General features: G+C 46.8%; 1 protein-coding gene across 1 annotated transcript in view; it reads right to left on the bottom strand.

Moving 5' to 3' along the window:
* Window positions 1-25,645, bottom strand: part of PRR19 (proline rich 19) — a 374,021-nt gene that overhangs the window by 196,419 nt on the left and 151,957 nt on the right. The window lies entirely within an intron of this gene.

The raw sequence follows: 25,645 nt of genomic DNA, 5'->3' as shown, positions 1-25,645 counted from the left end.
CTTCTCCCCTAAACAAAAACGATGTTCCCCCAAACAAGCAACCAACAGTTTCGCAATTCTTGCACCCACAATACACTTTATACTATTCTATTCTTGAAGATGAAAGAATCCACTGTGATTTACACCACTCACTTGCATGATTACGCTCATGCATGCTGGGATAACATTGCACATCACTTCGGCATGAACCAACTCTACCATCTAGAGCTCTCCCCATGGAATTACACACACGATTACAAATATATGTAGTGGCTTACCCACAGCTGAGTACAGTTTCTCCGAAACGCCCCGCACTATGTTTTAGCAACATAAACCTTGCTCTACTCCCAGCATCCCACTCTTTAGCACGCCCCAACGCACCATGAAGCCATGTAAACGGCATAAGGCACAGTATAAAGGAACCAATAACAACGTTTTCTGGAGCTATAAGCTTGCCGATACTAATGCATGCACTGCAGAGCAGACCTTTCTCTGGATTCCTGCATCCAAACCTACATGCTTTTCCCCAGACTGGAGGCAAGTGCAGCAGGTCCTTTGGACAGAAGCTTTTTGTACGTCTGAAGGACACGTACAACTCATTTCAAAAGGCAACCAGCGAAAGCAGTCATGCCGAGCTCCATTACTTAATGGTAACCAAGGGAAGAGCCGTTTTAATTATGTGTGCCTTTCACAGTCATTAAAAAAAAAGCCAATTTGTTCCTTTATATTATTTTTCATCACAAACACCAAACTAAAATTGTTGTTTGTAAAGCAGAGACAGAAGAAGGACAGTGATATGTAGCACAGGTGCTTTTCATGTGCTTTCAGTGTGTGGATTTAATCTGCAATGTTTAGACAGGATGCCACGTCTACATTAATACATAGGCCCCAAATTCGAACTGCAGCTGTAGGATTTAAGAAATTAGCTTTGCCAACCAGCATTAAGAAGATCTGTAACTATATTTCAACCCATTGAAAAACGAACCACAACTGGCAAGCACACATCATACAGTAAGTTACTGGGCATGAATGAAGTCCCAGTTTTGCTAAATTTGGAGTGTTTGCCTGCAAAGTTCCCATTTGCCTGTCCTAGAGTATTAGTTTGCCCTCCAAAAGTGAACAAACCCTGCCCTCCTAAAATCACACGCAAATCATTGAATTGCTGTGAAAAGATGCATTTAATTTTTGAGAAGATCACCACATGTAAGAATCAAAACTGATGCCATTGAAGCTGCCATTTGAGATCTGGAGGAGCCAGTGTAGATGCTGCTGCTTCTGAAGTCGTCAATGGGACGCCACAGTTGCGACATGAGCTACTGAAGATGCTACAAGCAGATGGGACAATGACAGTGGAAACCACAATGTCAGGTGAGGGAGTACATCGTGGCGGTGGGCACACTAGGATTGCTACAGTCTGTACAGGGGCTAGGAGAGGGGTGTTGGAGATCCCCAAAAGAAAAACTATATTGAGGCTTTACACCGAAATATCTGTCAGGAGATCTAGGAAGGCAACCCACTGCCAGAGGGCTATAATATCTGAGCCAAGAAGCTAACTAAGGAGAAGTCGGAACCCCATAGAATCCAAGAAAGGGCGCTGGGGAGCTACAAATAGCCTGCGAGTGAATTAGCGAATAACCAGTCTGGGGCTGTATCTCAGGAACTGTTTATTTTTGCAGGCAATGATTTGGGCTTGGACCCGATTACAGGATACCGGCAAACTGTACATACTGTCTCTGCACTTACTGTATTACGGGCAGCGGAGTGCTGGTAAATTCCCAAGTTAGTAACCGTGGTGGTGATTGCGACATTTATTTACTGGTATGGGCCTGAACTCCCGGCAGGGCCAGCCTGCCGGGAGATCCGTGGCCCCCACCAGCGAACTTGAGGAGTGCTGGTCTGAAAAAAATGCCAGAGCCGGAATTACTGTCATTTTTTCCAGACTGGCATATTTGCAATGAGGCAGGTCTTTCTAAATGACACCTTTTCACCTCCACCTGCCCAGAATTCTCTCTGCACGAGAGGAATTCAAGATTGGCAGCAAGTAATTTTATCTCCAGACGGCAGAAGGCAGGGAGTGTGGGGAGTCATGTAAGGAATGAGAAAAAAAGCTAGCCTAGACAAAATTAAGGGTTGTTGATCCTGGGTGGTTGTCAACCATTTTGTTGTTCTATGAATTCATAGGAGCATAGATATTGCAATACCTAAGGAAGGAGGTATGGGAAACTTGAAGGAAGGGCCCACTAATGATGGACGATTCGAGAGGAGGTATCTTCTGGGTTATATCAGAAGATGCAGAAGTCTTTTGAGGCACCAAAGAGTAAACTACACACCACACCACAAAGGCCGTCATTATGCCTAGCATTACTAATATATCCAAACAGATGTGCAGTTACTGCCATGTGTAACAGAGGTAATTATGCCAAATTATGGGTTTGGGCTATTCCCCATTTTGGAGTCCCATAGGACTTCATTGAGGATTTGAGGAATTACCACATCTGACAATTCTGCCAGCGATAATTCATCCACTTATGCAGGCACGTGCTGGCGAGATTTCCTATTAAGGTGACTGAAAAATCAGGCAGCAATTCCAAGGCTGACTGGGCTTCCAAACTCATAACGAAGGCCTAACACCATGTGGATCTGCCCAACAACGAGTAAAGCAATTGAGGGCCATACATCTTGGCTCCTGACTCATCAAGAGCTTTGGCACTGGGTGAAAAGGCGATACGGAAAGGTGAGTGGACTGAATATCAAAGGACACCGACGATGGAATCAAACGCCAAGGGAGAAGACGCCACCTTAGTGGAAAAACAGCAGCTTCAAATGAAAATGGGTAATAATGGTGGAGGTAACTAAGTAATGAGATGAGGAGCAAGGAGTGTTCCATGACAGATGAAGCGATAAAACGGATGCAGCAATTCGTGGAAACGATTAGCACCAAAGGCAGAAAAGCACTCCTGCTACAAACTTAAATAATGAAATCTCACTTTGGAGAATTGCAGTTGACAGTAGGGACCGCAGTGGCCCCATCAATCAATTTTAAGGAACAACTTTACTTATTCCACTGATAAGGCAGCAGTGGGCTGCCAAATATGGAGCGAGGGAACACCTAAAGGTGTAACAATAAGGATGAAACATTGTTTTTTTCATTATGATCTTGAGAGACTAAAGTGTGTTTCTGCGTTTTAGGAAACATGGAGTGCGATTTTGTTGTTGTTCAGGTATTCTAAAGTTATATGTCACAGGCTAGAGTGACGAAGTCACTTGTGAGGCATTGAAAGTGGGGACCACGAGCCTCTAGAGTTAAGGTAACGCCACCCTTTTGGTGATGCAGCAACCACTGGACTCGGGCTTCAGATCCGCTCTCCCCTCCCCGATCTCCTATTCATGAGGGCATTACTAAGGATAGTAGAAGTCTGAGGGACCACATGCTCGTACCATGGAAACCTCTGTGACAGTTTGGGTGCAGCAGCAACAAATAAATATAGATTCAGGACACTAAGGCTCGCATTGTGAGAGAACTGTGGATCAGGCAAGTGGACCGCAAACTCACTCGCTCTTCTCATTTTCACCAGCACAGAGAGACCGCAGGAAGATCGAGTGCTTGTGAACTGTACAAGCAAGAAGAAATGAAGAGGTTAGTTCAGCAGAAGGGAAAAGAACAGACACACAAAAGTGGCTTTTGACGCCATGATGATGGCAGTTACATTTGAGCCATTGGGCCATGCAACCCCTGCAAATTACATAATAAGAACCAGAAAATGCTGCACAATATGTGATCAATGAAGGTAGAAAGACAAAGGGTTGAGTTGGAACTCGAAAGCACTGTCAGGAGACCCAGGGCTAACCAGGGACAGGCCTAGCCATTAAAAGGGTTTACTGAGAGACTCAAGAAATTGAAGGTAGTAGAAAATGAGGAAGAACGAGAAAGTTGGTGTGGGATTTAGGAAGGAGAGTTGGAAAGCTGTTTAAGTGAGGAGAAGGCGAGCAGTCCAGTGCTAAGTGCCTAATGGGGGCTATAACACAGGTCCTGGCAAGGGCCACAAGATCTTGTGGACAAAGGGAAGTGATTTCCGACATGCTGGGGGCTATAGGACAGAGCCTGGCAGGAGTCAGAGACCCACAATTAAAGGAGCAAACCACAGCATGGAGTGATCTCCAATTTAGGTGGGGGAGAAGTCCTAGTTATCGTTGTGAGTATCCCTGAGAGCAAGGAGAAATCACAGGTTTTTGGCTGCTAGGTGTTTTGTTCTGTTCACAAATCCAGGGGTTAGGAAGGAGACCCACTGCCAGAAGGTTATATCAGACACAAGAAGTTATCCAAGGAGAAGTCTGGAGCAAAAATAATCCAAGGAAGCGTGCTGGGCGCTACAAATAGACTATGAGTGACTTAGGAAAGAAATAACCAGCAAAGGGAAGCGCCACTGGAACAGTGTTTCTTTTTGTAGAGAGATTTGGGTTTGGATGAGGAAACCAAGTATTTCTAGATTACACCTTTCTGCATTTTTCTGTTGCCACTCTGCGCTGACACATTAGAAAGCAATTCTTCTTCTTTTGTGTTCTGAAGACAATCCTCCAAAGATGTCTGTAATAAAACATAGTCGAACTTCAGGTTTTAAGTGTGTTGAGGGTTCTAGTGTCCTCCATCATGGCACTAGACATTATAGTAAAGGAGGAGAGATTACTAAAACCACTGAAATGGACGATTGTGCTGCTTCGGTGTACAAAAAGGGAGCAATATAACTTGTAATATGTAATTATAACAGGATAGACATTACAATTAAAAAGGGTTTGGAGATGTAATTAATTAAGAGGCATAGGCCACAAGTGGGTCATCTTCAAGAAATCAATCTGGCAGGGGCAGACTTCAGGTATTTGGGGTGGTCAGACTGCAGCACTACCCTGCTGTATTCTGAGCACCCCAACCAGCTTAAGTCTGTTAAGTAATTGCATCCACAAACCCTGTTTAATTGTAATGTCTATCCTGTTATAATTACATTGTCAAAGATGTGTTACAGGAGCCACATTTTAACAAAATTATTTATTTTATTGGAAATGTTTCTCGAGGTGTCAGACACTTTTGTGTATACGTGGATAGACATCCAATGTAGGGGGCTCCTTCAGACAATGACAAAGGAGGGAGTAGAAAAGTGTAACTAGGATCAGCCATTTGAGGTTTTTCAAAACATGTTTATCAACGTATAGTAAAAAAAGGTTTCTCTTCGCTTGGCAGGAGTCGTCACAGTTATTTTGTAGTCAGGCCACTGCAGCCTCATATCTACAAATTGGAGGAGCTGAGCCTCACGGCGCCTTCGTTGCTTGGAGGAGGTGTTCTTGTCCATAGGTCAGGGCCGCAGTCTCTGCTTGGAGATCACACAATTTGAGGTATTTGGCCGTTTGGGCGGAGGAGACGGGGCGGGGGTGCCAATGTAGCTGTACTATGTTGTACTATGTCATGCATGTGTGTTTTCTTGATGTTTGCATAATATATTGCTACATGTTAGCACCGCGAGATAATGAGCCATCTGGTTCGTTCTCAACATTTGTCATACTGGTGGAGTAAAGGGCAGCATCCCATCGTTTTCAGAAGACCCTTCTATTCGAAGGGCCTATCAAACGGGCTCCGATCTATCTTGGCAGGATGGTGGGTTTGCCATTCTGCTGTGCTTATTTGTATCCCCATAAAACCCTCTAAGAAAGGGATTGTTATCCTTGGGCACTGAGGGACAGGGGGGAGTTCATGGGGGGTGGAGTTAGGGTGCTCAACCCACGCGCTACAAAGAGCCTTCGCAAATAGGGCTGCCTGGTTAACTCATTAATGAAATTACAAGAGATCGCACAATGAGGTATATCACGTCCGTGTCACCATTGTCTGGATTATACCACCCTATTGTGGGAACAGCTGCTTGTAATTATTTGGCATCTACAGCCTAGCACTTTCGGGTCTTTTGGCCTTGGCATGGGTTACCATCTCCCAATTTTGTCTTTGCGTGCTTTTACATGGCGTTTCCAGCTGAAACTCGGCTGGTGGGGGCGGGGAGGGGGGTGTCTCCATTACTTTTCACTGGTCTTGTTTTGCTTAACTTCACTTCTCCGTCGTTCTGGAGGAGTTTATCCTTTTAGTGTAAATATTGCAAGTGGCGAGTTATGGTTTGTAGTATGTTTTAATTTTAGAGTTTGAACCTACAGCCGAATCTAAGTTGGCCTCCCATTGTTTCCTCATCTTTCACATGGCGCCCCAAACTTGGTGCGCATTGTTAGGATCTGCCATGGGTTTTACTGTTTTGCTTTAAGTCACATCTGTTCATGCTCATTCCACTTCCACATCTGAGGAGTGCTGTGTTATAGGATCTCCACGTCCTACCCTGTTTCGCATTTTACACCTGGCTACATTTGGCGCAAGATATTATACCAGACTCCCAGATTTAATTAAGCAATGTTCCCTACAGTGGGCATTTTATGTCCGAAGAGAGCCTATCCATATCCAACCACTTCCTGTACTGTTAACCGTTTCTTCCACTGCGTTTCAATTACCTTAATTCCTTTGTCAAAGTTGAGAAAAACATTATTCATGGTAACGTTTAGTTTTTAAAAGAGTGATATCTAGTGGTACGATGCACCCCATACAAATTAAATAAATACATTACATTGCATTGCATGCAACAGTATTTTGGCATTGAGAATTTTTCCTCGACTTGCAGAGCGCATACTTTTGGCTCATTAAACATGGGACTTGGCACTTTTGCTTTGGTACATACAACTTCTGCGTAACCCAAACATCTTCAGCATGCCCGCGACCTGGGTTTTTTAACCAATAGTGCCCGTTTCATGAGTAGGGTAATGATAATAAGCATCTACATTACAGGGAAAGTTTCATCACTGTCACAAAAGCACAGCTCAGGCCCATGAAAACTACAACCTGCAAAGATTACACATAAGGAAATCAAGTCCTCTCAACGGATTTCCCTGCTCTATAAAGTTCCTACACATAGGCACACAAAGCATTCAAATTAAATCTGCACTCCCATTTCTGCTTACCCTCTATAATACCGTCTCACCTAGATACTCCACAAACACATATATTTAGGACGTTTGGCCTAGGACAAGGGCAGCCCATCTAAATAGACGTAACAAAAAGACAGGGCCTCATTACGAGGTTGGAGGTAACCATGGAGCTATTAGCTCCATGGCTGCCTCCAAAACACTTCCATTCACCAGGTCGGAGTCAGAGCAATTACCGGTCCATTCTGAGGTCGGAGGGACCGGTAATTCCCCATTCACCAGGGCCATTCCCCATTCCCATTTGAGCCCCCATAGAGCTCAAGGGGAATGGGGAAGGCGCTAATAACGGTACCGCAAATTGCGGTATTGTTATTAGCTCTAGAGTCCCTTTGCGGGTCCCGTACTTAACACCTGCAAAAACCAGGTGTTACGGAGGGACACGGAAAGGGAAATCGTAGTAGGGCGGTAAGGGATTACCGGCACCGGTGCCGGTAATCCCTTACCGCCCACCTCGTAATGAGGCCCAAAGACTATTCCCTAAGGCCCTGTTCTTCCGGGCCCATAGAAAGTTAGGATAGCCCAACAAGCACATCTCAATCCATCCACACACCTTTTCCTCACCATCGCACGCTTTCCTTAATTATACAGCAATCTTTCGCTCCCATTTACATTTACATATGCGAACACGTCCTCTCTGGATATGCATCATTTTCTTCCTGCCACACAACTATCGCTGGCATCACTGCTATTTCTGGTCAATGCAGCTTAAGCCAGATGAAGGCACGCGCCTGTACGCTTATGCCAGAGAAAATACAACTCGCTACGGAAAAAAGGCCAAGAGATTGCTTGCAAGGATAACAAGTTTTAATCGCACAAAAAGTAAGGGTGCAAGCAAAGAACTCTGCTGCTCGACAACTGTCATGATCTCTGCTTCCAAAAGGTCAGGGTTTTCCCAACTCCCTTGGAAGCAGATCCATAACCCAGGTTCCGAGTGCCAACCAGTCCCAATTGGGACCTTTTGGACCCAGTCCTGGCGCCAGTGGCATCAGGCTCATAAATATGCCCAGTCCCAGCGCTTGAAGCGCCGGGCTCATAATGCTTGGGTGGACTTACCTGCAGCAGACCATGCTGCTTACTTGCCTGCCAGTTGAGCCTCTGATCCTCTTCTGTTTGGAACTACTTTTCCTGTTGGGTGGGGCAGGAGCCACTCCCTAGGTTCAGAACACTTAAACTCTTCTGGAAAGCAGGAACTCTTTTCTTACCTAGGCGTGGTTGTGGAAGGAGACACCTAAGCACTACAGGAGGCTATTTAAACCACACCCGATGGATGAATCTTGCTTTGCGTTATTCTGCATCCTCTGCAGCAGAACGCTCATCATGTCTTCTGCATCTGATCCTGGGCCTAAGGAAAAAGGCTTACCTACTCTTCGTGCGCTCCGGAGGTCTTCACACTGCATTCCGGCATCTGAAAGACAAAAGCTTACCAACTCTTCGCACGCTCCGGAGGCCTTCGGCGCTGCATCCCGCATCTGAAAGACAAAACAAGGTGCGTTTAAAGACATTGGGGAACTTTAATACTCACGTGCCATTACTCCTTTCCACATCTAACCCAGTGGGTATTCTGGCACCCTGCAGCCGCTCCGAACTTGTGCCTGCAAAATAAAAAGACAGTTAGAGCGCATCGTGAAGCAGGCAACAAGCACTTACTTACGTGCTTCCAGGCGCTTCTATTCATCACACGGGCTCCATCTTCAACTCACTTCAGCCCATCATCCGCCATCGCTGGAACCCTGCAAAACAAGAAACATCATTACTAAAGACTTTAAAGACATTAGAATTACTCGAAACTTACCGTTCGTGCAGTAAACGACGGACAGCAGTCCTCTGAAGTCAAGAGGCCTGCTCCCCTTATCCAGTGAAGAAACTGGTTACAGAACCCTGCCCCGAGGCAGATGGAGAGCACGGCGTTCACTTACCTAAGGTGAGAGCATTAACCTTTGGGGTTCTACAGGAGAAGAGAAAGGGAAGAAGAGAGAGACATTCAATAACCCAGTTCCTTAATCCCATATTTTCTATCTGCAGACATCTTACCCTTCGAGTCAGACATACAGTGCACAGAGGTCCAGCCCAAAGAGCCAGCCGTGTGTTACACATCACCTTTGAAGATACGGTATACGCCCAGTCAAGACCGGCGCCTCTACGGGAATCAGTTGAGCGTTACAACAACGTTCTGCCAGAATCTGCATGAGCAACAAATTATGAGTACACACCATCATCAGTGACATCATTACACAAAGTAGAAACCCGCACGGCTGGATGATTAGACCCTATAAATGGGCCTGCTCCATAGGGGTTGCCAGGTTACAATTGGTTCCAGTCTCGTCCATCTGTCTTCCGTCACGTGGGGTCAGCTGGGCTCATCTCTCCAGGGACTGAAAGTCGGGCTCTTCACATGTTGCTATTACAGAGTTACTATTGTACAATAATGCTACAACACCGTTATGGCATGCACTTAGGAAACTTGGGGACTGGCACAGAGAGGGGGAACACCATCATGGTGACGCACACATTCTTTTCTCAGTTCATATTGCACTCTGTGCATCCAAGGCTTCCACCCTTGTGAACTATAATTTATTCATCCCTGTACCTCATATTACAAAAGGTGTACTTTATGGGATAAGGTGAGATGGTTGTGTTCGTTTAGATCTTTTACGACCACTAGTTTGATGGGTGGTGGTCTGAGGTCACCTACTATTGCGGAATTCAGGAGTCCTGAACTGGGTCAGTTGTGGGTGCTATTACTCCAGGTGGGCTGGGTGGGGGTTGGAGGTCTACTGTTGACCTGGCTGTGATGAATGTGTGCCGTGAGTAGCCTGGAGCTGTCTCATGGCCTTGCGAGGCACATCCCTCTCTGGGATAACAATTGATTGTAACAGTTAAGGAACAAAGGGAAGTCTGTATGGGAATTAGCAGTGCAGGTTCATCTATCCTCGCCGTAAGGGCCAACGTTTACCGACTGAATGCATCTGCCATACCTATAAAATGGAGTCTCTTTATATGCACGCACTAAGTCTATGCATCTATAATTCCTGCAATATTGTGTTAGTGCCGGGTTTCTTAGCAAGCCCTCTCCCCCTGGTATATCGCACGTCTATTTATGGGACTCACCTCACCCTAAAGCGCCTACGGGGGGTGGGAAAGGCTAATTTCCTTCCCAACATAGACTAAAAGCAAAGCTTTACTATTCCTGGGTGAGACTCAGAGCTGCATTTGCACAGACAAGTATCATTGCTTTGATTACACCCCTGTGGAATTCGTTTCGGCTGGATTACAATTAATCTCCATGAACGAAAATAACAATTCATAATTTCAGTCTGGTGATTAGTTTCATTGCAGTCCAACGATTTCAAACCATTACCACACTAAAAATCCTTATTACTTTGCAAATCCAGTAATAACTGATGGCAATCAAACTGTCATTGTCTAACAAAGCAACAAACATCCCCATTCACTGCGTCATAGTAATCGGCCCACAATAACTCTTTATAATAGTACTAATAATCTTACACGTGGTGCATACAGCATACGACATAAGGCCTTAAATAATGTACAAGTTTCCCACATTAATTACAAGATACCTTGAATCAGCTTCCCTATAACACCTCCTCATGCAGTGATCAGCCGCCACTTAAAATTTGAAAGGTTCAAATTGATTAGGTTTTCTAAAACCTCTGTAGGGGTGGAACTAACATATGGATATTTCCTGCATGTACTGCCCAGTTAGGTCATCTACGCAGAAACTGCTTAAGTGTAACTAAGAGAATCCAATACCCTTCAAGGCTAATAATCCCAACTGAACTGCAATCCCTGTGGGCTGGGTTTTCTGCATCTCCTATGCAATGCATTTCAGGTGGATACATAATCAAGGCTACCACTCTCAGGACTTCGACAGGGCAGTCAGCCTCATCTATTTTATATTACAGTTATTTACTCTATCAGGTAATGATTCTTGTTTCCTCGGGTAGTAAGATATATATATATATATATATATATATATATATATATATATATTTTTTTTTTTTAATTTTATTTTTTATTACAGGGCCTGCGTTAGCGGCCGTGTACTTATGGTTAAGTTGCTCAACCCATAGGAAGAGCACTTTCTGGGCGGCTTATAATTTTGCCCAGTGCTCCAGATAGGATTTTGGAGTGAGGGTATTTGATTCCCAATTTTTAGAATTCGAGAGTAAATCCAATTTCAAGAGAGTAAAAATAATTTTCCTCCTTCGCAAGAGAGTAAGTAAAAAGTGTCTGACAACTATCCAATTTGTGCACAAAATTAAAACTTTGTTAGAAAACATAAGTGACAAAACAGCTGTATTTCAAAGTGGTTCTAAATAATGTATTGCACCTGTGGAAAACATTTTTCCCACACAAGAACCATGTAGATGCATACTACCCAGCTTCATCTTTATGATACTTGCGCACAAACTCTGTTAAGAGTTACTAGAGATGCCAGCTAGTTACATCGGGTGATTCATAAATCAAGTCCCTCACTCTACCATCATCACTTCTCTGCCTCTTGGGCCTTCTGTTGCTGCCTGGCACTACCTGCTTGACAGCCACTCATGTTTTTTCTCCATCTCTCCTTCCTTTTGTTACTTTTGTTTCCCCGGTCTCTCACTTTCTGACGCCATACCTTTCATCCTTAAGTGTTGCGATGGCACATTTTGCAGTCTGTTTCTCAGTCACTCAAGATCTCCCATCTCTGCATTCTATTGTGGCTTATATAACTCCTCTTCCTCTCTCATGTCATTACTCTGGTTATATCTGTTTCTTCATTTTCTCGGTTGTGGTTGCTACTCCTTTTGATTATCTTTCTTGCACTGTCTCTGTTATTGGCCTGCCCTTCTCTAGTCTTGCTTTTCTATTTCCACCTCTCCCCACCTGCTGTTCATATGTGTTTTATTTTACTGTCCCCAAATGTCTATTTTCCTCTTTTCTAAGAAGACCTCAGGATAATCTACTAGGATACAACTCGGTCAAAATTCCTGATCCGCTCCTTGTGCAGGAAATTTTAACCCTGCTAGAGAAAGGTGCAATAGAACATGTACCTGTAGCGGAGAGGAACAAGGGTTGGTATTCCCCCTACTGTCAAGACTTGATGGTGTGTAGCCGATGAAACCTCCGTCCCCAAGTACCACTCGAGCAAACAAGAAATTACTGCCCGAGCAGGCCTTGAGGCCACAGGTGGTGAATTTCGTCAGCCGGAAGCAGGAATGCCGGAAGATGCCCCCTATGACCACTGTAAGGCAAACACGAAGTTAGGTCATAAACACAGAACCCTAGACTTGTATATGAATATGTAAGAAGTCTACAATAGGGCTTACCCTTAGGAGTTGGTCGGGACCCAATATTGGTGTAAGGATGCTATCGGAGGCAGCCGGCAAGGGTGACGGCAAGATGACAGCTTGGTAATGCACTTAGTAGGATGAAATCACCACCCGACGTAGAAGCCAGAAGCTGTGAGTCGATCAGTTGAAAGGTACGTGATCCAAGAACAAAGTTCATAACAAAAGGGCAATCCAATAACAGTCCGGGGACAAAAATGTGGTCGAGTCCAGGAGAGAACAGTTCCAGCAGGGAATAGCAAAGGAGTAAGTTCCAGGCAAAGGTACCGTGAAGGAAGAAGCCAAATCAGAGTCCAAGATCAATCCGACGTCAGTGGTAGTCTGTAATCCGTAATGCGCCCAACAGGATCAGCTGTGAAACGTTGGAGGGTAGTCAGCGCATCGCTTTTGAACGCTGACTAATGATCACGTGACTCATCATCCGTCACGTGATCGAACGTGCCGGCAACGGAGACGTTGTAGAATGCCCGTGGCGCGTCTCCATGGCAACTGCCAACGCCGGAATGAAAACCAACGCCGGGACGGGAAATGAGGCAAAAACCGGCGTCGCTGACCTTGTCCCAACCTTTGCCGGCAGGCCTGCAAGGGAGAGCATGTCCTGGCATGTATTTTGGTGGTGATAGTGGGGGCTGGATTATGGGATGTGTCCACGGAACGCGTGGATGAAGATGGGGGCGTGACACCTACTTTCTGATTCCTAAGAAGGACGGAGGATTGAGACCCATTTTGGACTTCGGAAACTTCAACAAGTTCCTCAGGGAGGACACGTTCAAGATGGTTATCCTTTCTCAGATCCTTCAGGCTCTCCGACTCCAAGACTGGCTGATATTATTGGACCTTCAGGATGCTTACTTTCATGTACTGATCCATCTCAAGCACAGAAAGTACCTGAGGTTCACGGTTCTCATGTTCAGTTTCGAGTTCCGTCATTCGGGCTGACCGCCGCCCGAGGGCTTTCACCAAGTTGACGGCGGTAGTGGCAGCAAGTCTCAGGAGAGAGAGGATTCATGTCTAGCCCTACCTGGACGATTGGCTGATCAGGGCTCGTTCACCCGAACAAGCCCAAGAACATCTCAGTATCACCTGCCACTCCCTTCACAGTCTGGGCTTCTCCCTCAATTACAAGAAGTCCCATATTATACCATTCCAAAGACTTCAGTTCATCGGAGCAGTCCTGGATACTTCCTCGGGGAAAGCCTTGCCTCCTCAACACATTCTTCAGATGGTAACAAAATTCCACAATGCCCAGCATCTGCCGGTCTTCGATTTTCTGAGTTGCTCGGTCTCATGGCATCCTGCATTCTTCTGGCGCCAGAGGCTCGAGTGAGAAGGAGATCCCTTCAATGGACCTTCAGTACCCACTGGTCCCAATTCTCAGGGAATATGTCACATCAACTGAAAGTTCCGAGCAGAGTTTCTCAGGATCTTGTTTGGTGGGCTTGCAAAGACAACATTTTTAAGGGAGAATATTTTTGGCAACCATGGAAGGAGAGAACAGTAGTGACGGACGCATCACTCACGGGGTGGGGAGCCCACACCAACAAGCTGACAATCAGCAGTCGTTGGTCTCCATCGGAGTCCAAACTACACATCAATATTTGGGAGTAGAGGCTAATCAGACTTGCGCTGAAGTCTGCCTTCTGTATGGCGAAAGAATGTCGTAACAATGACAGACAACACAGTGGCCAAAGTGGTTCTTTCCACTAATCCTCATTTCATCCCTAATGTACCTTCAGAGTTTCATAAAACATAAAAATGCTACCAAAATTTTTTCAAAAAGCTATTTCGCCAGCCGAAAAGGCCCCGCGCACTCTCTGGATGTCAAAAGGGCATTGAAATATTTGGATTGCAAAAAATCATTCAGATCGACTAAGCAGCTGTTTGGCGCATTCGGTCCATTGAACTAGGGAAAATCCATATCAAAACAGGGATTTTTTCAAGATGGGTTTCATCTACAGTCTCCTTCTGCAACTCGATGGCCAACAGGCTGTTACAATCGGACCCCAGAGCGCACTCCACTAGAGCCACGGCTGCCTCAGTGGCTCTCTGGTCTGGGGTACCCATCAGACACATTTGCCCAGCTGCAACATGGGCAGTGCCCCACACTTTTACCAGCACTACTGCTTACACCAGCAACACTCTGAGGATGTGCAGATGGGACGGTCAGTCCTTCAACGGCTGTTCCAGTAAGGTACGCCTGCAGCTTCCGGGGTGGTTTCCTTTCTCCACTTGAGTATGTATTCTTCTCTCATTAACGCAGATAATTTTAAAGTACCTAATCTGTGTTTGCCTGGTTTCCACCTCCAAAACATTTATACTGCGACAAAATCTATTCACAGGATGTAAATTCATGAAAGGTCCAATGCTGGAGTAGGAAGTCGTTTCGTACCTGTAACCCCATTCTCCAGCGTTGGTATCTCATGGATTCATGCGCCCTCCAGCCTAGCCCCAACAGGAAAACATTGTTTTTTGAGGGATACCCTCCAGCTAGATTGGTTAAAACCTGAAGGGAAGCTGCTGGGGTGGCGCTATACAATCAACATACCACTGGTGGGTACCAAAAGCACCCACAACAACGTCGATGAGACACTCGGTGTCAAGTTTTTCCATAGGGAAATTACTAAATCAAAGTAACCAGGGTTTGAGTTCCACCAAGCTTTCCGCAAAGCCATTAAAACCAAGCTTTTTGTATGAAATGTACATAATACCAGTCTGTAACTGTAAAACACATATCTAGCATCGTTAACTATTCTTGTATCTGTGTAATTAAGAGACCTCTGGTCACCTGTCTAACCTCTGAATCAAAAATTCAACAAATTCTTGCAACAGCGCCTCGATGCCCCTGGGATGCAAGTGCACTATGCAAATGCAAATAAATAAATAGTTTCTCAGCCTGACGACGGGGAATAATCACAGCATATGAATCCATGAAAGATAATGCTGGAGAAATCGAGTTACAGGTAAGAAACTGCTGTCACGATGCCGGCTCCCGGGGAGCCGCTCAGGCCCTGCGTGCCCGAAAGCGGACATCAAGTCCCCGGGGAAGGTCCCAGCAACCCCTTTATAGGGGCCCTTTGGACAGCGTCCTGGCGCCTATGGCGCCAGGCTCATAGAAAACGTCAGTCCTGGCGCAGGCGCCAGGCTCATTATGAAAGTGTTTGGGTGCACTTACCTGATGCAGACCATGCTGCAGAACCCCGGCCACCTTGAGGCCTGAAAGGAACTACTTTACCTGTGGGACTAATTTACCACCCGGGCGTGGTCGGGGAAGGATACATACCTGATTGGAGGAAGGACACATTCTAGGAACTTCTTCCAAGGCTATTTAAACCACACCCGATCAGCCACACGTGCTTCGCGTTGTTCTGCATCTAGCAGCTGGACGCTCACCGTGTCTGCTCCTGCATCTTGACTTCTGCCACACCTGCCAGCATCCTGAATCACCTGCAAAGGAAGGGAACAAGAGAACAGAAGAAGGAAAAGGCCTCACCTGCTAAATCTGCATCCCAGAGACATTTCACCGACAATCCTGAAAAGGAAGACATTTATTTTTAAAAGCACATCGCATCGATCGCTGCAGCACCGCATTCTACTCACCTTTACAGGGCTCCTCCATGTTCAGCAGCGACCATCCGGATTCGCAGTCGCGCCCCCGCGCCTAGGGAGAAAAAGACAAGAACAAAGGTGAGAGAAAGAAGGGAAAAGGGAAGCTAAAACTCCATGTCAAGACTTACCTGTTGGGTCATTCCCTTTTCATTTCGGGTCCGCGCCGCATCCAGGCATTTTCGGACCCCGGCCCCTAAGGGGAAAAAGACATCGGCGTTAATGAGTGAATGAAAAGACATTACCAAAACACTCATTAAAGACTTACCTGATTTCCACAAGGATTTCACCGCTCACCTCGGGTCGGTGCCTGTTCCCCGGCATTCCGTACCCCGGCCCCTATGGGGAAAAAGACACTAGCATTAGAACATTAATGCATGGACACAAGGGGAACCACTTATAGAAAAACTTACCTGGAAGCCAAGCAAGTTTGGTTCTCACCCATCTGAAAATCCAGTGACGTAACTGGATACCAACGCGCCCCTGCATCAGAAGCAGGATGGAGAGCTCGTCCTTCCAGACCCTAAGGTGAGACGCTACGGGGAAGCACAGAAGGGTTTTGAGGAGGGTGAGAGGGGTAAGTGGGAGGCCGATTGCATTACCCCGCAGACAGTTAACCCCCTCTTCTCACCTAAAGAAGGATACTTCTGCGAGTCAGACAAGCCAGATCTGGGGCCCGGTCCAGTCCGTCTTCCGAACCCTGCGCATCACCTTAGACGAGGTCACAGCAGCGCGAACCAGGCCAGCGCCCCCGTGGGAGTCAGGTGAGCGTTACACTACTCCCTTCCTAATCCCCACGGAGGACGGAGCTACTTGAACAAGTTCCTCAGGAACGACAAGTTCAAGATGGTCACACCTTCTCGGATCCTTCAGGTCCTCCATCTCCAGGATTGGATGGGGTCATTGGACGTTCAGAATGCTTATTTTCATGTGCCAATCCATCTCAAGCATAAAGTACCTGGAGGTTCGGGGTGCTCATTACCAGTTTCGAGTTCTGCCCTTTGGGCTGACCTCCGCCCCAAAGGTTTTCACCAAACTGATGGCGGTGGTGGCAGCGAGTATCAGGAGAGGGGGGATTCTCGTCTATCCCTACCTGGACGATTGGCTGATCAGGGCACGTTCTCCAGAACAAGTGCTGGATCATCTCAAAATCACCTGCCACTCTCTTCACAGACTGGGCTTCTCCCATAGGTCCCATATGACACCATCCCAATAGCTCCAGTTCATCAGGGCTGTACTGAATACATCCTTGGGAAAGAGATCACCAGACATTCTGTAGATGGTCTCCAAGTTTCAGAGTGCCCAGCGTCTCCTGACCTGACTTTTTGAGGTTGCGCGGCCTCATGGCATCCTGCATTTTTCTGGTGCCAGAGGCTCGCCTGAGAATGAGATCCCTTCAATGGGCCCTCAGGACACAATGGTCTCAGTTCTCGGGCAACGTGTCAGTCCTATTTCAGGTACCAAGCTGGGTTGTTCAAGATCTTCTGTGGTGGCCTGCACGGACAATATTCTGAAGGGAGAATATTTTTGGCAACCATGGCTGGAGATAAAAGTAGTGACGGACACCTCACTCGCGAGGGGGGGAGCCCATGGCAACGATCTGACAATCAGCGGTCGTTGGCCTCCATCGGTGTCCAATCTACACATCAATATTTTTGAATAGAGGCTAATCAGACTTTCGCTGAAGGCCTTTCTGCCCTCTGTATGGGGAAAGAGTGTTGTAACAATGACAGACAACACAGTGGCCATGTACTACCTCAACAAGAGAGGTGGTGTAGGGTCACTACCACTGTGGCAGTGGAGCTCTGATACTGGGCAATTCAAGAAGGAATCTCCCATTCTGCAGTTCACCTAGCCAGGGAGGAGAACACGGCAGCAGACGTTCTTAGCAGACAAAGCACAGTAAGAACTAGCTAAGGAAGTGCTTCAAGAGATCTTCACCCTTTGGGGAACCCCTCAAGTTGATCTGTTTGCGACCAGTGTCAGCCACTGCACTGCTCCAGGGAATTTCCCCCAAGAGGAGCTGTAAGAGATGCGTTTGTGGTGGACTAGGATTTTCCACTCCTCTACGTGTTTTCTCCAGTACCGGTCAATCCTCACACTATCCGGTTGAGAAAGTTTGGGAAACACATGATCCTAATTGCTCTGGATTGGACCAGGAGGACCTGGTACCCAGACCTTCTGGACATGTCCATCTGCCCTCCAATACATCTTCCACAAAGAGAGGACCTTCTCTCGTGAAAGGAGGGTCAGGTTCACCATCCAGTGATCAAGACACCCAGCCTTAACCATGGTTTCTGAGAGGCTGAGATACAAGGAGTGGGACCTCCGGATGGCCTAATATATTTGCTTTCGGCCAGAAAGCCAGCAACAAAGTCTTTGTACTGTTGCTGTTGGAACAAATTCTGCAGCTGGTGCAGGGACAAGAATGTGGACCCTTTGCATTGCAAAACACTACAGGTGGTCTCCTTTCTACTGTACCTAGCCAATCTGGGGCTCCAGGTTGGGACCATTAAAGGTTATTTGGTGGCGCTATCCATCTTCAAGCGCTCGTCTGAGGAAACTTCATTTTTTAAGATACCTTTGGTGTTACCATTTCTGCAGAGACTCACTTAATGTGTTCCCTCCATCTTCCATACATGTTACCGTTTGGGTGCTCCATCTGGTGTTAACAATTCTTATGTGTGCACCATTTGAACCTCTACATACATGACTGCAAACTTTCAATACCACCTTGTTGGTAGCACTAACTTCAGCCCGTAGAGTGAGTGAGTTGCAGGCAATATCCTCTACACCCCAATTTACAGTGGTTCACAAGGACAAGGTCGTCCAGAGCGTTAACCCTTAATTCCTGTCCCAAGAGGCTAGCTTAGCGGCAACGTGCTTGCCTTGGAAGCAAGACGACACGAAGCAACACAGGTTTGATCCCCGGGTCCGTGCTTAGAAACCTCTGGGTATTTAAGCGCGTTATTAATACGCAACTAAGACAAACAACTACACAACTAAAACAAACAATTCCTGTAACAGCGCCTCGATGCCCGCGGGTTGTGTGAGCGCTTTAAAAAAGAAAAAAAAAATGCTAATTTCTACCTAAGGTCATTTCAGACTTTCATTTAGGACAAAATATTGTGTAACCCACTTGTTATCCTCCACCTCATCCTGGCAAGGAGGAGAGATTACACATGCTTCATCCACGTAGGGCTGTAAGATTCTACATTTCTCGGTTGTCAAAACTTTGTCTGGATGACCAATTATTCATAGGTTATACAGGTCATAGACTGGGTCAGGCTGTAACAAAGCAGACCTTATCCAGATGGATTATTCTAGCTATTTCAGAATGCTGCAGGCTGGCGGTCAAGGATCCTCCAGAAGGCTTGAGGGCCCATTCCACTAGGGGCATGGCTACTTCCTCTGCTTTGCAAAGAGGTGTTCCTACGTGGTCCACAATACACACTTTCACCAAGCATTACTGCCTTGATTCTACCATAAGTCAGGATGGAAGCTTTGGAAAAGCTGTCCTCCGTTCTGTTCATGGAAACCATTAATGACAAAATTCCTACTCCCTCCACCAAAACGAACACTGCTTTGGGAGTCTATCAAAGATGAGGAATATGTGGGAGGACACAATCCCTTTGAATAACAAGTTACTTACCCCTGGTAACGTTCTTTCAACTGGATGTTTCTCCCACGTATTCCTAATCGCCCTCCCAGCCTACCCCTCAGTAGAAATTCCCATGCTATTACAGCTTTCACTCCTTTAAAGCCTAGTATGGTCAAACCTGTGTTGATGCGGGTAGTTCTACTCGAGAATGACACGAAAAAACAGAACTGAAGCCAACGGGTGCTGCACGTGCCATTTATGCCTTCGATGACATCATCCTCGCGACGGAGGCCGTCGAGGGACATCGAGTCGACTGCATGGACGCTCAGCGCACTCTACTAAAAAAAGAAAATTCCAAGCAGCTGAAGCTGGATATTGAATATCAAAGATGAGGAATACATGGGAGGTAAACCCAGTCGGAAGTAACTTGCTCTTCTTAATGATTCTAAGCGAGCAAACAGGTTTTTGGGAGGTTAGTTTACTGCTGTCGGGGGGTGGATGCAGTGGTGCAAGATGAGGACTTGTGTGTGGGCGAATTCTGGTTGTGGTTCAGGTAAACACTTTGGGTGGAGGAATGAATGTGGTTTGGGACCTTCGATTTGTAGGTACGCGAAGGGAATGGTGGAAGAGAGGGATGTTCCTGGTAATGGTGGGTCCAAACTCCTGAGAAGGAGGAGAATGCTTTATTTGGAGAGGAGAATAGAAGGATGGCACTCCAGGTTGGTGTAAGGGAGCGATGTAAGGATATCCTCTTGTTAACTCCAGGCAGTTTAAAATAAACTGAGTGTAGGGTAGTGACGTAATAAATATGCAGGCGTGGAGTGGCGTATGAGTGAAGCATTCGACAAGGGGGGCGAGCTAGATGTGTCGGAATAAGGTACCTACTGCTATGAAGGTTACTCCTGAGGGGGAGGTCAGCTACTCTCCCTTGGAAGGACCAGGAGGGAGGGAAAGAGAAAGTGGACTGGGGACGGACACTTTTCCCAAGAGGAAAATGTTCAGTTAAACAAACGGCTTTCTGTTAGTGGGTCCTCGACCCCTTATCTTCACTTCTTGTAAGCCTCTTGCTTGTGGGCTCCAGACTCATCTGTGTTGTCTCAGGACTTTCATGACTTGTGGTGGACCCTAGTCCCTTCGTTGTGTGCTTCTCCCGATTATGGATCTCAGACCCCTTTGCTTTGCTTTGCAGGGCTTCCCTGACTATATGTGGGTCCCAGACTCTGGTGTTCTGCTTTTTTACAAGGGCTCCTCGTCTTGGTGATGGTCCCAGACCATAATGTCCTACTTTCACAAGGCTTTCCTGACTTCGTATACGTCCCAGACCCGGACTCTGGTTTCTTGTGTTTCGCCCCCCAGACCCGGTTCACTAACCTTTCAGGTACTGGTTTTCATCAATATTCTTCTTACTTTCTCATAAGTATTGTCAAGAGAAGAATGGAGTCCTCAGCCTTCCCCAACACCTCATTGGCTCTCTCCTTACTACACCACCCGTTATGGTAACCCAGGTTCCTTTTGTGGAATTACTGGCTTGCTCGGGCAGCTTGATGCAACTGCTTCTTCCCGCTGTGGACTTCTGCAGGCCCGTCAGCTTTCTCTGTGTCTCCTCGCAATGTTTCCAGGTCTGATAACTCTCACATTAAGCTTCCAGGTCTGACTGCATGCGCTGACTCCCGGTCTCTCCTGGGCCTACGACTCTCCAGACTGGACAATGACCAACACAGCGTGTATTCGGCGAGTGTTAGAAAATACTCTCTAAAAGCAACTTTTCCTCCATAGTCCATGGACCACCAAACATTTTGCATTTGTTTTTGCATCCTTATCTGACTTTTTACAGTGGGCTTTTGCTCATTGTTTTGGGGAAACTGACAAATCCTTCAGGCTGTCAGTACTGAGAACCCTTGTTTGTCTTAGTCTTTTGACTTTGTTGCCCTTGTTGGTAACATAATGGTTAAGAATTATTGACAAGGTGCACACTCTGTTGCCAGTCAAGTTTTCCTGCATTGACTTCTCTAAACGCACGTTTTCATGACTCCATCAATCTACAGGGCGGCTGTGTTTCTTTACCTTTTCAGGCATGTCTTCATTTCCTTTTCAGGTGTAGCAGGTTCATTGACTACAGTGCCTCTAAGGATTCTGGTACTTGTATTCTTCGCACTTAATTTCTCTTGCAGGTGACTGGAAACAACTCCCTCCATAGCACAGATCTTACCCTTGATAAGGGGAGGGGGAAAGCCATGTTTGTGGCTCTCCATTGTAAGGCATGATGGCCCTGGTGCTGCAGCCTTTTGAGCCCGGAACTCCTGGAACATAATGGTTAAGAATTAGTGACAAGGCGTGCACTCTGTTGCGAGTCAAGTTTTCCTGCATTGACCTCAACTCCAACCGCACGTTTTCATGACTATCAATCTTGGTAACAGTTTATCATTGCGTATAGTACCTTACAGTATCGTGCAATGGGGCCATAGTGTTTTCTGGCCGTAGACACCCTCCAAGGAGGTTTTGGTGGTTGTACAATGTGCCTTGGAACAGACTGGTGGCAGCAGTTGCAATTTCTTATATTCGTGTAACCTTTTACCGAGCCATACCGTGTTACCGCGTCTGGCCCATGACATGCTAGTGTCCAACATGGCCGTGCCACGAGGTCTTTTGTCCGTCCCTTTGGCCATTCTGTCCTTTAACTGTCGCACTCCCCTTCCAGGGGCAGCACCTCCTCATTTGTCCATATAGGAAGCACATTTTGCGTGCAACTGCAGGTCACGTGTCTGGTCTCATTCCACACCACTGGTGCCAGGGTGTCTGGTGTGCACGTGAACCTCAGTGGTCCCTGATTGGACCACTGCTGATGTACATGCATGGGGCAGATTTTCCCATTGGTGGGCCGGGCGCAAGCACTCGCCGGACTGGAAATGAGGAGGGGTCTCGTGCATTCATTCCAGCAGATCAGCAATAGATTCCAAACTAACCTGATGAAGGAACCAAGCATCCTTAAGAGCAGAGAAGAACAAAGGACTACCGTGAGACGCACTGAAGAGGGCTGGCATCCAAATCCAGTCATTGTCCCGTTCCATCCCTGCTTTGCACATGATCTCAAAAGGTGTTTTGAACCCGTGACGTGGTGGGACCATTCACTCTAGACGCCTCCTGGTAACCCTGCAAGTAAGCTTGTTCGGAAGTGTCTCTGTGGCATCCAGTGGGCTGTCCTGCTGAATCCTTGGTTTTCCGTGCAGGCGCATCGCCGTTTCGACACAAGACTTTGGGGAACCCCAGCGGATGCAACGAGGCACACTCCTGACAAATTTCATGTGTTCCTTCCAGTGCTCTGAGGCCTGCTGTATCAGTTTTCTCTTTGTTCTTCATTCGAGTCGAGAGAAGCAACTCCTGTCCCATACCAGACCTGTTTCCACACCTGCAGCGCCTGTGCATCTGGAAACCGAACAGAGGGTGGGAAATTGTACCTCTGACAACCAGCCCCAGACCTGCCAAATCCGGGCAATAACCGAACTAAGGGCAGTGAGTAGTGAAGTCATTTACCAGTGGCCCTTTGTTCATCCAATCGCTTATACGCACAGAAGGTTAATGCTGACCTTCCTCTGGCCTGGGTAGTATTCGCTCCCTAAAGCCCTCCGAAAGTCAGGAACAGCGTTGTTCATGGTAGCAGATCCTATATTGACTCTTGGAACCCGTTTCACCCCTTCATAAACCCCCCTAATTTTTTCTTGCATCTTAGGAAGTCTTTTGAGATCTTTACGCATGACTGCGCGCAATTACACGTGCATTGAACATTTAGCACAATGCCCCATACATCTTAAAGCTGGACTTTTAAAGTTAGGGTTGCCATCTCTGAAGAATGAGTTATTGACCCTTTTTCGCTTTTTCGCTTACAGGTATTGGGGGATTATTAACTGCATTGACGATTGTAACAGTATATATTTTACAAAGTATTTTGCTTGTGTGGTGTATTGCTATAACGTTTCATTATCTGTATATGTTATTGGGAGTATAATAAATATTATATTTTCGTATAGTGCTGTCTTACTTGTGTGCTTATTGGAGACCCCTCGCCCCCCGATTACGCTCACTACTCCGGAGATTTAGCCTTAACTGCTCTCCAAGCTACTGTGAATTGGTCTGGCTATCTTCCCAGAAGTATCCCCTGTTCATCTTACAAGGGTGGCCTCCAAAACATCTGTCCAACAGACCAGAGTTTAGAAATCCATTCCAACAGCGAGGCTCTGGCAGCCCTTTCTGTTCTCGGCAGAGAGCCTCCAGCTGGCTCTCTGTTCCTCCAGGGAGGATCTGTCAGAAAGCATAGTCCTACTTCCCTTTTTATGTTTAGCTTAGGCCCTGGATGAATATCATGTATTACCTCCGGACCAGCTCTTCGTCATCTCACTGTTCTTGTCAACTCCATCTGCATAGGCCTAAATCTTCCTCGTCGCAGTATGGCCTATATGGGTGGGGTCCTCCACACTACAGAAGTACATAGATGTGAGGAGAGCCTGAGAGGGCTGAGAGGAAAGAGGGTACAGAGATGGGGATTGTATATACCACGTTCTCCCAGGATAGTCATCACTGGTCCCATGGAGCTTTTCCCTCCCCATGAGATCCACCCGCTGAGTACCACACCCAGGGGGGACTATCAAGTAGCAGCCTCACCCCCCTGGCCTCATGGGAAGCGAACCCCCCCCCCATGGGAACAGTGGCAAAACCATGGGATTCGTCACAAGACATAGATCTATACCCCCAAGCACCCCTCATGTTTCAGTGCAACAACAAAAGCGACTATGCCAATGATTGTCATGCCCGAATTACCTCAACATGTCATACAGGGTCGAACTGGACCATACAATTGTCTCAGGGACCAATGAAAAAGTGGCCCACAGTTGCAAATAGCTATTCATTCTTTTTGTGGCACGGTTTGAATATAAACCAAGGGGGAGTTTTTAATGAAGTGTGATGCAAATTGTGCATTTTAAAAAATATGTATTCAGCAACACTGGTCAAAACTACTAGCTGGAGAGTGAATTAACTCATCAAAATGGCCCAAATTGGCAAAGAAATTGGCCCACACCAGCATTTTGTGTTTTCGGTTCGGCCATGGGCCTATTGCCCTATATGCCAGTCTGGGCCACCTTACACGGCACATATTTCCCGCTCTCCGAACAATGCCTCAAGGAGGTTCATAGGTCAAGAGAGCCTTTACCCGTGTGGGGAGAGTAGTCAGTCAGCAAACAGGTTCAGGAGGAGTTATCAGAGGAAAGGCAGGAGGTGTACGACAAGGCCAGTACCCTGGCCATGTCAAGAAGTGAAGGCCTACCAGGGAGAATTCCAGAGCCAGTCCTTCCCCAGAGGATTATGGGCAGTTCAGAGGGTTGCAGTTCTTGTCCCTCCCCCACCCCCCAGTGCCAGTATGCTTTGGTGCAGCACAAGCTGGTCTCACGCTATGCATTGCAAACAAAAAATGCTTGCCAGAATCGTTTTCTCTCTCCTAGGAACAACGTACAGGGCCAAGGAAACAGGAAGAACAAGCAACGAGAGACCAGTCACAAAGCCTGCTAACTACGTGAGGCAGCCTAAGACAGAAACCCAGCCAAGTATGAACGACACACAGCCAATCATCCAGTGACTGACACAGAGAATAAGGAGGGAGGAGCAAAAGGCCATGGGAGAAGAGCTCTGCGTACAAAGGGGGCAGACAGCCCCCGCTGCAATCCACGGCAACCAGTACAAACAGCCTTGGGCTGCGGGCAAAACACTCTAGACCACCAGGGACTGAACAAAGGGCCAACAACCTCCCCATAAACTCTTTACCCGAGGGGGACCTGGAGTAAGACCGCCCCTTAAACAAGAAGATGTATATTACCCTGTCCAGCCCGCCATTGCAATTGCACAGTGAGGAAAGGGGCCAGAGCAAAGTCCATTATTTAACATCTTTGTTGGGAAAGTGGAACAATGGAAACAAGATTGGGAGCATAAAAAGAAGGGTACAAAGTAGTAGGATGTACGGATGAGGTCAGAGGAGGAGGAAAGAACAGCAGAGTGTGGAGGT

Source organism: Ambystoma mexicanum, chromosome 1q, assembly GCF_040938575.1.
Source record: "Ambystoma mexicanum isolate Mex_15411 chromosome 1q, UKY_AmexF1_1, whole genome shotgun sequence".
Taxonomy (NCBI): domain Eukaryota; kingdom Metazoa; phylum Chordata; class Amphibia; order Caudata; family Ambystomatidae; genus Ambystoma; species Ambystoma mexicanum.
Note: the sequence above shows the minus strand (reverse complement) of the source record. Positions and strands in the feature narration are given on the sequence as shown.